At 40.2% G+C, this 12755-nt stretch overlaps 1 protein-coding gene and 1 non-coding gene across 6 annotated transcripts in view; both read right to left on the minus strand.

Moving 5' to 3' along the window:
* The window catches only part of dnaaf4 (dynein axonemal assembly factor 4), a 119499-nt gene that overhangs the window by 57031 nt on the left and 49713 nt on the right, over positions 1 to 12755 (minus strand). The window lies entirely within an intron of this gene.
* On the minus strand, positions 7463 to 7535 carry trnaa-agc (transfer RNA alanine (anticodon AGC)). Its single transcript has one exon. It is a non-coding gene; the product is annotated as a tRNA-Ala (tRNA).

Genomic DNA, 12755 nt, shown 5'->3' on the forward strand with positions numbered 1-12755 from the left:
TTATAATAGTTCCTACCTGTCTGGTCACTTTCTTGAAGGATGTCCATAGAAGCAATGACATTGGTCAAATTTCTTTAATGTTACACCAAACATTTAATGTCCAGTTCTTCTAAATTTCACGAAAACACAAACATTCTTCTAAAGACTTGTCTCTTACAGTAATGAAGGCACTGTGAAGTAGCAATTGGAAACTGGGGGAAATGTGTCATTTTTCCTTGGTCTAAGGGTCTGTTAGAAATTCAGATGTGGAGTCCTTAATGTTTGTGGAAGTTATGCATTGTCCTAAGAGAATGAATTGAACCTGTGTGCTCAATACAATGCACCTTTAGGTTAAGTCACGATACTCAAAGCGTTTCTGCATTCAGACATTATCCATGTCATTTCAGACAAGTAGACACTCATGTAGTTGGGAATATGAGGACCAAGGGTGCTAGCCCTCATGTGCAAAGAATTTATACTCTCCCAAGAATCAATTCCTCAAGGTCAGAAATCTTGGTAAGACAAAGTCTTGGATACATTCAAGATCTTCCTAAGCATGGGTGTTAACTATAATGAAGGTATTGAGTCTGGTCCAATCTGCCCACCATAAAAACAATGGCTACTAAATGGGGCAACATAACTCTTGCAAAACATTGTGTCTTTGAATGTTTTCAGAAATAAGAGTCATGAATGCCCAACGACTGGTAAGGTTTAGTCTAGTCACGAGTTTAGGGTATAGTTTGTCATCGTACAAAGTCTGCTGGGATAGGCTCAAGCACCATGCGACCCTGAACAGAATAAGCAGTGTTAAAAAATGAATGAAAGATAAATTTAGACAACCCATTTCAAATAATCTTTTCATAAAAAGCAAGCTTGCTAAAACATCCACGGGATGACGAGATGGAGCTGTTTGGAGAATGTAGGCATCGATCCCACTGCCTCTCACATGCAAAGCGAGCGCTCTACCACTTGAGCTAATTCCCCCTCATGCTATGAATGCCTGGATCAGAAAAAATATATTATATTTTACTAACTAGGGGGCAATATGTCAGTCCCATTGATTCCCACGTACCTCAGCACATTGGCGATGAGGGGACCGAGAGGCTAAGGTGATGGACTGCTAATCCATTGTGTTCTACACGCATGGGTTCTATTCCCATCCTCATCGTGAATTTGCTGTAATGTCTTTCGCTGCCAGTTTGCATGGTTGAAGTTTGATCCTTGACAACATAACACTAGGATAGAAAAGGACCTACCTACACTTAAGAATCACGAGTTGTACTTTCACTCATGAATTTTACTCTGCTCCACTGAGCCAAAATACTTAAAATGCATACACAATGGGACTACTAAATTCCTGTAAAATGACATTGGCTTCAAGTCTTTTCAGAGATATAAATTTAAACCACATTAGACTTGGTGCCTTAATCAGGCAAACAACAGTCGATTTCAGATGGAGAATGTGGACATCGATCCCACTGCCTCTCACATGCTAAGCGAGCGCTCTACCACTTGAGCTAATCCCCCTTATAATAGTTCCTACCTGTCTGGTCACTTTCTTGAAGGATGTCCATTGAAGCAATGACATTGGTCAAATTTCTTCAATGTCACACCAAACATTCAATGTCCAGTTCTTCTAAATTTCACGAAAACACAAACATGCTTCTAAAGACTTGTCTCTTACAGTAATGAAGGCACTGTGAAGTAGCAATTGGAAACTGGGGGAAATGTGTAATTCTTCCTTGGTCTAAGGGTCTGCTAGAAATTCAGATGTGGAGTCCTTAATGTTTGTGGAAGTTATGCATTGTCCTAAGAGAATGAATGGAACCTGTGTGTTCAATACAATGCACCTTTAGGTTAAGTCACGATACTCAAAGCGTTTCTGCATTCAGACATTATCCATGGCATTTCAGAAAAGTAGTCACTCATGTAGTTAGGAATATGAGGACAAAGGGTCCTAGCCCTCATGTGCAAAGAATTTATACTCTCCCAAGAATCATTCCTCAAGGTCAGAAATCGTGGTAAGACAAAGTCTTGGATACATTCAAGATCTTCTTAAGCATGGGTGTTAACTATAATGAAGGTATTGAGTCTGGTACAATCTGCCCACCATAAAAACAATAGCTACTAAATGGGGCAACATAACTCTTGCAAAACATTGTGTCTTTGAATGTTTTCAGAAATAAGAGTCATGAATGCCCAACGACTGGTAAGGTTTAGTCTAGTCACGAGTTTAGGGTATAGTTTGTCATCGTACAAAGTCTGCTGGGATAGGCTCAAGCACCATGCGACCCTGAACAGAATAAGCAGTGTTAAAAAATGAATGAAAGATAAATTTAGACAACCCATTTCAAATAATCTTTTCATAAAAAGCAAGCTTGCTAAAACATCCACGGGATGACGAGATGGAGCTGTTTGGAGAATGTGGGCATGGATCCCACTGCCTTTCACATGCAAAGCAAGCGCTCTACCACTTGAGCTACTTCCCCCTCGTGCTATGAATACCTGGATCAGAAAAAAAGATATTATATTTTACTAACTAGGGGGCAAAATGTCAGTCCCATTGATTCCCACGTACCTCAGCACATTGGCGATGAGGGGACCGTGACGCTAAGGTGATGGACTGCTAATCCATTGTGTTCTACACGCATGGGTTCTATTCCCATCCTCATCGTGAATTTGCTGTAATGTCTTTCTCTGCCAGTTTGCATGGTTGAAGTTTGATCCTTGACAACATAACACTAGGATAGAAAAGGACCTACCTACACTTAAGAATCACGAGTTGTACTTTCACTCATGAATTTTACTCTGCTCCACTGAGCCAAAATACTTAAAATGCATACACAATGGGACTACTAAATTCCTGCAAAATGACATTGGCTTCGAGTCTTTTCAGAGATATAAATTTAAACCACATTAGACTTGGTGCCTTAATCAGGCAAACAACAGTAGATTTCAGATGGAGAATGTGGGCATCGATCCCACTGCCTCTCACATGCTAAGCGAGCGCTCTACCACTTGAGCTAATCCCCCTTATAATAGTTACTACCTGTCTGGTCACCTTCCTTGAAGGATATCCATTGAAGCAATGACATTGGTCAAATTTCTTCAATGTTACACCAAACATTCAATGTCCAGTTCTTCTAAATTTCACGAAAACACAAACATGCTTCTAAAGACTTGTCTCTTACAGTAATGAAGGCACTGTGAAGTAGCAATTGGAAACTGGGGGAAATGTGTCATTTTTCCTTGGTCTAAGGGTCTGCTAGAAATTCAGATGTGGAGTCCTTAATGTTTGTGGAAGTTATGCATTGTCCTAAGAGAATGAATGGAACCTGTGTGTTCAATACAATGCACCTTTAGGTTAAGTCACGATACTCAAAGCGTTTCTGCATTCAGACATTATCCATGGCATTTCAGAAAAGTAGTCACTCATGTAGTTAGGAATATGAGGACAAAGGGTGCTAGCCCTCATGTGCAAAGAATTCATACTCTCCCAAGAATCAATTTCTCAAGGTCAGAAATCGTGGTAAGACAAAGTCTTGGATACATTCAAGATCTTCTTAAGCATGGGTGTTAACTATAATGAAGGTATTGAGTCTGGTCCAATCTGCCCACCATAAAAACAATAGCTACTAAATGGGGCAACATAACTCTTGCAAAACATTGTGTCTTTGAATGTTTTCAGAAATAAGAGTCATGAATGCCCAACGACTGGTAAGGTTTAGTCTAGTCACGAGTTTAGGGTATAGTTTGTCATCGGACAAAGTCTGCTGGGATAGGCTCAAGCACCATGCGACCCTGAACAGAATAAGCAGTGTTAAAAAATGAATGAAAGGTAAATTTAGACAACCCATTTCAAATAATCTTTTCATAAAAAGCAAGCTTGCTAAAACATCCACGGGATGACGAGATGGAGCTGTTTGGAGAATGTGGGCATGGATCCCACTGCCGCTCACATGCAAAGCAAGCGCTCTACCACTTGAGCTAATTCCCCCTCATGCTATGAATGCATGGATCAGAAAAAAAGATATTGTATTTCACTAACTAGGGGGCAATATGTCAGTCCCATTGATTCCCACGTACCTCAGCACATTGGCGATGAGGGGACCGAGAGGCTAAGGTGATGGACTGCTAATCCATTGTGTTCTACAAGCATGGGTTCTATTCCCATCCTCATCGTGAATTTGCTGTAATGTCTTTCTCTGCCAGTTTGCATGGTTGAAGTTTGATCCTTGACAACATAACACTAGGTTAGAAAAGGACCTACCTACACTTAAGAATCACGAGTTGTACTTTCACTCATGAATTTTACTCTGCTCCACTGAGCCAAAATACTTAAAATGCATACACAATGGGACTACTAAATTCCTGCAAAATGACATTGGCTTCAAGTCTTTTCAGAGATATAAATTTAAACCACATTAGACTTAGTGCCTTAATTAGGCAAACAACAGTAGATTTCGGATGGAGAATGTGGGCATCGATCCCACTGCCTCTCACATGCTAAGCGAGCGCTCTACCACTTGAGCTAATCCCCCTTATAATAGTTACTACCTGTCTGGTCACCTTCCTTGAAGGATATCCATTGAAGCAATAACATTGGTCAAATTTCTTCAATGTTACACCAAACATTCAATGTCCAGTTCTTCTAAATTTCACAAAAACACAAACATGCTTCTAAAGACTTGTCTCTTACAGTAATGAAGGCACTGTGAAGTAGCAATTGGAAACTGGGGGAAATGTGTCATTTTTCCTTGGTCTAAGGGTCTGCTAGAAATTCAGATGTGGAGTCCTTAATGTTTGTGGAAGTTATGCATTGTCCTAAGAGAATGAATGGAACCTGTGTGTTCAATACAATGCACCTTTAGGTTAAGTCACGATACTCAAAGCGTTTCTGCATTCAGACATTATCCATGGCATTTCAGAAAAGTAGTCACTCATGTAGTTAGGAATATGAGGACAAAGGTTGCTAGCCCTCATGTGCAAAGAATTCATTCTCTCCCAAGAATCAATTTCTCAAGGTCAGAAATCGTGGTAAGACAAAGTCTTGGATACATTCAAGATCTTCTTAAGCATGGGTGTTAACTATAATGAAGGTATTGAGTCTGGTCCAATCTGCCCACCATAAAAACAATAGCTACTAAATGGGGCAACATAACTCTTGCAAAACATTGTGTCTTTGAATGTTTTCAGAAATAAGAGTCATGAATGCCCAACGACTGGTAAGGTTTAGTCTAGTCACGAGTTTAGGGTATAGTTTGTCATCGTACAAAGTCTGCTGGGATAGGCTCAAGCACCATGCGACCCTGAACAGAATAAGCAGTGTTAAAAAATGAATGAAAGATAAATTTAGACAACCCATTTCAAATAATCTTTTCATAAAAAGCAAGCTTGCTAAAACATCCACGGGATGACGAGATGGAGCTGTTTGGAGAATGTGGGCATGGATCCCACTGCCGCTCACATGCAAAGCAAGCACTCTACCACTTGAGCTAATTCCCGCTCGTGCTATGAATACCTGGATCAGAAAAAAAAATATTATATTTTACTAACTAGGGGGCAAAATGTCAGTCCCATTGATTCCCACGTACCTCAGCACATTGGCGATGAGGGGACCGTGACGCTAAGGTGATGGACTGCTAATCCATTGTGTTCTACACGCATGGGTTCTATTCCCATCCTCATCGTGAATTTGCTGTAATGTCTTTCTCTGCCAGTTTGCATGGTTGAAGTTTGATCCTTGACAACATAACACTAGGATAGAAAAGGACCTACCTACACTTAAGAATCACGAGTTGTACTTTCACTCATGAATTTTACTCTGCTCCACTGAGCCAAAATACTTAAAATGCATACACAATGGGACTACTAAATTCCTGCAAAATGACATTGGCTTCAAGTCTTTTCAGAGATATAAATTTAAACCACATTAGACTTGGTGCCTTAATCAGGCAAACAACAGTAGATTTCAGATGGATTATGTGGGCATCGATCCCACTGCCTCTCACATGTTAAGCGAGCGCTCTACCACTTGAGCTAATTCCCCTTATAATAGTTCCTACCTGTCTGGTCACTTTCTTGAAGGATGTCCATTGAAGCAATGACATTGGTCAAATTTCTTAAATGTTACACCAAACATTCAATGTCCAGTTCTTCTATATTTCACGAAAACACAAACATGCTTCTAAAGACTTGTCTCTTACAGTAATGAAGGCACTGTGAAGTAGCAATTGGAAACTGGGGGAAATGTGTCATTTTTCCTTGGTCTAAGGGTCTGCTAGAAATTCAGATGTGGAGTCCTTAATGTTTGTGGAAGTTATGCATTGTCCTAAGAGAATGAATGGAACCTGTGTGTTCAATACAATGCACCTTTAGGTTAAGTCACGATACTCAAAGCGTTTCTGCATTCAGACATTATCCATGGCATTTCAGAAAAGTAGTCACTCATGTAGTTAGGAATATGAGGACAAAGGGTGCTAGCCCTCATGTGCAAAGAATTTATACTCTCCCAAGAATCAATTCCTCAAGGTCAGAAATCGTGGTAAGACAAAGTCTTGGATACATTCAAGATCTTCTTAAGCATGGGTGTTAACTATAATGAAGGTATTGAGTCTGGTCCAATCTGCCCACCATAAAAACAATGGCTACTAAATGGGGCAACATAACTCTTGCAAAACATTGTGTCTTTGAATGTTTTCAGAAATAAGAGTCATGAATGCCCAACGACTGGTAAGGTTTAGTCTACTCACGAGTTTAGGGTATAGTTTGTCATCGGACAAAGTCTGCTGGGATAGGCTCAAGCACCATGCGACCCTGAACAGAATAAGCAGTGTTAAAAAATGAATGAAAGGTAAATTTAGACAACCCATTTCAAATAATCTTTTCATAAAAAGCAAGCTTGCTAAAACATCCACGGGATGACGAGATGGAGCTGTTTGGAGAATGTGGGCATGGATCCCACTGCCGCTCACATGCAAAGCAAGCACTCTACCACTTGAGCTAATTCCCGCTCGTGCTATGAATACCTGGATCAGAAAAAAAGATATTATATTTTACTAACTAGGGGGCAAAATGTCAGTCCCATTGATTCCCACGTACCTCAGCACATTGGCGATGAGGGGACCGTGACGCTAAGGTGATGGACTGCTAATCCATTGTGTTCTACACGCATGGGTTCTATTCCCATCCTCATCGTGAATTAACTGTAATGTCTTTCTCTGCCAGTTTGCATGGTTGAAGTTTGATCCTTGACAACATAACACTAGGTTAGAAAAGGACCTACCTACACTTAAGAATCACGAGTTGTACTTTCACTCATGAATTTTACTCTGCTCCACTGAGCCAAAATACTTAAAATGCATACACAATGGGACTACTAAATTCCTGCAAAATGACATTGGCTTCGAGTCTTTTCAGAGATATAAATTTAAACCACATTAGACTTGGTGCCTTAATCAGGCAAACAACAGTAGATTTCTGATGGAGAATGTGGGCATCGATCCCACTGCCTCTCACATGCTAAGCGAGCGCTCTACCACTTGAGCTAATTCCCCTTATAATAGTTCCTACCTGTCTGGTCACTTTCTTGAAGGATGTCCATAGAAGCAATGACATTGGTCAAATTTCTTTAATGTTACACCAAACATTTAATGTCCAGTTCTTCTAAATTTCACGAAAACACAAACATTCTTCTAAAGACTTGTCTCTTACAGTAATGAAGGCACTGTGAAGTAGCAATTGGAAACTGGGGGAAATGTGTCATTTTTCCTTGGTCTAAGGGTCTGTTAGAAATTCAGATGTGGAGTCCTTAATGTTTGTGGAAGTTATGCATTGTCCTAAGAGAATGAATTGAACCTGTGTGCTCAATACAATGCACCTTTAGGTTAAGTCACGATACTCAAAGCGTTTCTGCATTCAGACATTATCCATGTCATTTCAGACAAGTAGACACTCATGTAGTTGGGAATATGAGGACCAAGGGTGCTAGCCCTCATGTGCAAAGAATTTATACTCTCCCAAGAATCAATTCCTCAAGGTCAGAAATCTTGGTAAGACAAAGTCTTGGATACATTCAAGATCTTCCTAAGCATGGGTGTTAACTATAATGAAGGTATTGAGTCTGGTCCAATCTGCCCACCATAAAAACAATGGCTACTAAATGGGGCAACATAACTCTTGCAAAACATTGTGTCTTTGAATGTTTTCAGAAATAAGAGTCATGAATGCCCAACGACTGGTAAGGTTTAGTCTAGTCACGAGTTTAGGGTATAGTTTGTCATCGTACAAAGTCTGCTGGGATAGGCTCAAGCACCATGCGACCCTGAACAGAATAAGCAGTGTTAAAAAATGAATGAAAGATAAATTTAGACAACCCATTTCAAATAATCTTTTCATAAAAAGCAAGCTTGCTAAAACATCCACGGGATGACGAGATGGAGCTGTTTGGAGAATGTAGGCATCGATCCCACTGCCTCTCACATGCAAAGCGAGCGCTCTACCACTTGAGCTAATTCCCCCTCATGCTATGAATGCCTGGATCAGAAAAAATATATTATATTTTACTAACTAGGGGGCAATATGTCAGTCCCATTGATTCCCACGTACCTCAGCACATTGGCGATGAGGGGACCGAGAGGCTAAGGTGATGGACTGCTAATCCATTGTGTTCTACACGCATGGGTTCTATTCCCATCCTCATCGTGAATTTGCTGTAATGTCTTTCGCTGCCAGTTTGCATGGTTGAAGTTTGATCCTTGACAACATAACACTAGGATAGAAAAGGACCTACCTACACTTAAGAATCACGAGTTGTACTTTCACTCATGAATTTTACTCTGCTCCACTGAGCCAAAATACTTAAAATGCATACACAATGGGACTACTAAATTCCTGTAAAATGACATTGGCTTCAAGTCTTTTCAGAGATATAAATTTAAACCACATTAGACTTGGTGCCTTAATCAGGCAAACAACAGTCGATTTCAGATGGAGAATGTGGACATCGATCCCACTGCCTCTCACATGCTAAGCGAGCGCTCTACCACTTGAGCTAATCCCCCTTATAATAGTTCCTACCTGTCTGGTCACTTTCTTGAAGGATGTCCATTGAAGCAATGACATTGGTCAAATTTCTTCAATGTCACACCAAACATTCAATGTCCAGTTCTTCTAAATTTCACGAAAACACAAACATGCTTCTAAAGACTTGTCTCTTACAGTAATGAAGGCACTGTGAAGTAGCAATTGGAAACTGGGGGAAATGTGTAATTCTTCCTTGGTCTAAGGGTCTGCTAGAAATTCAGATGTGGAGTCCTTAATGTTTGTGGAAGTTATGCATTGTCCTAAGAGAATGAATGGAACCTGTGTGTTCAATACAATGCACCTTTAGGTTAAGTCACGATACTCAAAGCGTTTCTGCATTCAGACATTATCCATGGCATTTCAGAAAAGTAGTCACTCATGTAGTTAGGAATATGAGGACAAAGGGTCCTAGCCCTCATGTGCAAAGAATTTATACTCTCCCAAGAATCATTCCTCAAGGTCAGAAATCGTGGTAAGACAAAGTCTTGGATACATTCAAGATCTTCTTAAGCATGGGTGTTAACTATAATGAAGGTATTGAGTCTGGTACAATCTGCCCACCATAAAAACAATAGCTACTAAATGGGGCAACATAACTCTTGCAAAACATTGTGTCTTTGAATGTTTTCAGAAATAAGAGTCATGAATGCCCAACGACTGGTAAGGTTTAGTCTAGTCACGAGTTTAGGGTATAGTTTGTCATCGTACAAAGTCTGCTGGGATAGGCTCAAGCACCATGCGACCCTGAACAGAATAAGCAGTGTTAAAAAATGAATGAAAGATAAATTTAGACAACCCATTTCAAATAATCTTTTCATAAAAAGCAAGCTTGCTAAAACATCCACGGGATGACGAGATGGAGCTGTTTGGAGAATGTGGGCATGGATCCCACTGCCTTTCACATGCAAAGCAAGCGCTCTACCACTTGAGCTACTTCCCCCTCGTGCTATGAATACCTGGATCAGAAAAAAAGATATTATATTTTACTAACTAGGGGGCAAAATGTCAGTCCCATTGATTCCCACGTACCTCAGCACATTGGCGATGAGGGGACCGTGACGCTAAGGTGATGGACTGCTAATCCATTGTGTTCTACACGCATGGGTTCTATTCCCATCCTCATCGTGAATTTGCTGTAATGTCTTTCTCTGCCAGTTTGCATGGTTGAAGTTTGATCCTTGACAACATAACACTAGGATAGAAAAGGACCTACCTACACTTAAGAATCACGAGTTGTACTTTCACTCATGAATTTTACTCTGCTCCACTGAGCCAAAATACTTAAAATGCATACACAATGGGACTACTAAATTCCTGCAAAATGACATTGGCTTCGAGTCTTTTCAGAGATATAAATTTAAACCACATTAGACTTGGTGCCTTAATCAGGCAAACAACAGTAGATTTCAGATGGAGAATGTGGGCATCGATCCCACTGCCTCTCACATGCTAAGCGAGCGCTCTACCACTTGAGCTAATCCCCCTTATAATAGTTACTACCTGTCTGGTCACCTTCCTTGAAGGATATCCATTGAAGCAATGACATTGGTCAAATTTCTTCAATGTTACACCAAACATTCAATGTCCAGTTCTTCTAAATTTCACGAAAACACAAACATGCTTCTAAAGACTTGTCTCTTACAGTAATGAAGGCACTGTGAAGTAGCAATTGGAAACTGGGGGAAATGTGTCATTTTTCCTTGGTCTAAGGGTCTGCTAGAAATTCAGATGTGGAGTCCTTAATGTTTGTGGAAGTTATGCATTGTCCTAAGAGAATGAATGGAACCTGTGTGTTCAATACAATGCACCTTTAGGTTAAGTCACGATACTCAAAGCGTTTCTGCATTCAGACATTATCCATGGCATTTCAGAAAAGTAGTCACTCATGTAGTTAGGAATATGAGGACAAAGGGTGCTAGCCCTCATGTGCAAAGAATTCATACTCTCCCAAGAATCAATTTCTCAAGGTCAGAGATCGTGGTAAGACAAAGTCTTGGATACATTCAAGATCTTCTTAAGCATGGGTGTTAACTATAATGAAGGTATTGAGTCTGGTCCAATCTGCCCACCATAAAAACAATAGCTACTAAATGGGGCAACATAACTCTTGCAAAACATTGTGTCTTTGAATGTTTTCAGAAATAAGAGTCATGAATGCCCAACGACTGGTAAGGTTTAGTCTAGTCACGAGTTTAGGGTATAGTTTGTCATCGGACAAAGTCTGCTGGGATAGGCTCAAGCACCATGCGACCCTGAACAGAATAAGCAGTGTTAAAAAATGAATGAAAGGTAAATTTAGACAACCCATTTCAAATAATCTTTTCATAAAAAGCAAGCTTGCTAAAACATCCACGGGATGACGAGATGGAGCTGTTTGGAGAATGTGGGCATGGATCCCACTGCCGCTCACATGCAAAGCAAGCGCTCTACCACTTGAGCTAATTCCCCCTCATGCTATGAATGCATGGATCAGAAAAAAAGATATTGTATTTCACTAACTAGGGGGCAATATGTCAGTCCCATTGATTCCCACGTACCTCAGCACATTGGCGATGAGGGGACCGAGAGGCTAAGGTGATGGACTGCTAATCCATTGTGTTCTACAAGCATGGGTTCTATTCCCATCCTCATCGTGAATTTGCTGTAATGTCTTTCTCTGCCAGTTTGCATGGTTGAAGTTTGATCCTTGACAACATAACACTAGGTTAGAAAAGGACCTACCTACACTTAAGAATCACGAGTTGTACTTTCACTCATGAATTTTACTCTGCTCCACTGAGCCAAAATACTTAAAATGCATACACAATGGGACTACTAAATTCCTGCAAAATGACATTGGCTTCAAGTCTTTTCAGAGATATAAATTTAAACCACATTAGACTTAGTGCCTTAATTAGGCAAACAACAGTAGATTTCGGATGGAGAATGTGGGCATCGATCCCACTGCCTCTCACATGCTAAGCGAGCGCTCTACCACTTGAGCTAATCCCCCTTATAATAGTTACTACCTGTCTGGTCACCTTCCTTGAAGGATATCCATTGAAGCAATAACATTGGTCAAATTTCTTCAATGTTACACCAAACATTCAATGTCCAGTTCTTCTAAATTTCACAAAAACACAAACATGCTTCTAAAGACTTGTCTCTTACAGTAATGAAGGCACTGTGAAGTAGCAATTGGAAACTGGGGGAAATGTGTCATTTTTCCTTGGTCTAAGGGTCTGCTAGAAATTCAGATGTGGAGTCCTTAATGTTTGTGGAAGTTATGCATTGTCCTAAGAGAATGAATGGAACCTGTGTGTTCAATACAATGCACCTTTAGGTTAAGTCACGATACTCAAAGCGTTTCTGCATTCAGACATTATCCATGGCATTTCAGAAAAGTAGTCACTCATGTAGTTAGGAATATGAGGACAAAGGTTGCTAGCCCTCATGTGCAAAGAATTCATTCTCTCCCAAGAATCAATTTCTCAAGGTCAGAAATCGTGGTAAGACAAAGTCTTGGATACATTCAAGATCTTCTTAAGCATGGGTGTTAACTATAATGAAGGTATTGAGTCTGGTCCAATCTGCCCACCATAAAAACAATAGCTACTAAATGGGGCAACATAACTCTTGCAAAACATTGTGTCTTTGAATGTTTTCAGAAATAAGAGTCATGAATGCCCAACGACTGGTAAGGTTTAGTCTAG

The sequence above is a fragment of the Stigmatopora argus genome, chromosome 3 (genome assembly GCF_051989625.1).
Source record: "Stigmatopora argus isolate UIUO_Sarg chromosome 3, RoL_Sarg_1.0, whole genome shotgun sequence".
Classification (NCBI taxonomy): Eukaryota; Metazoa; Chordata; class Actinopteri; order Syngnathiformes; family Syngnathidae; genus Stigmatopora; species Stigmatopora argus.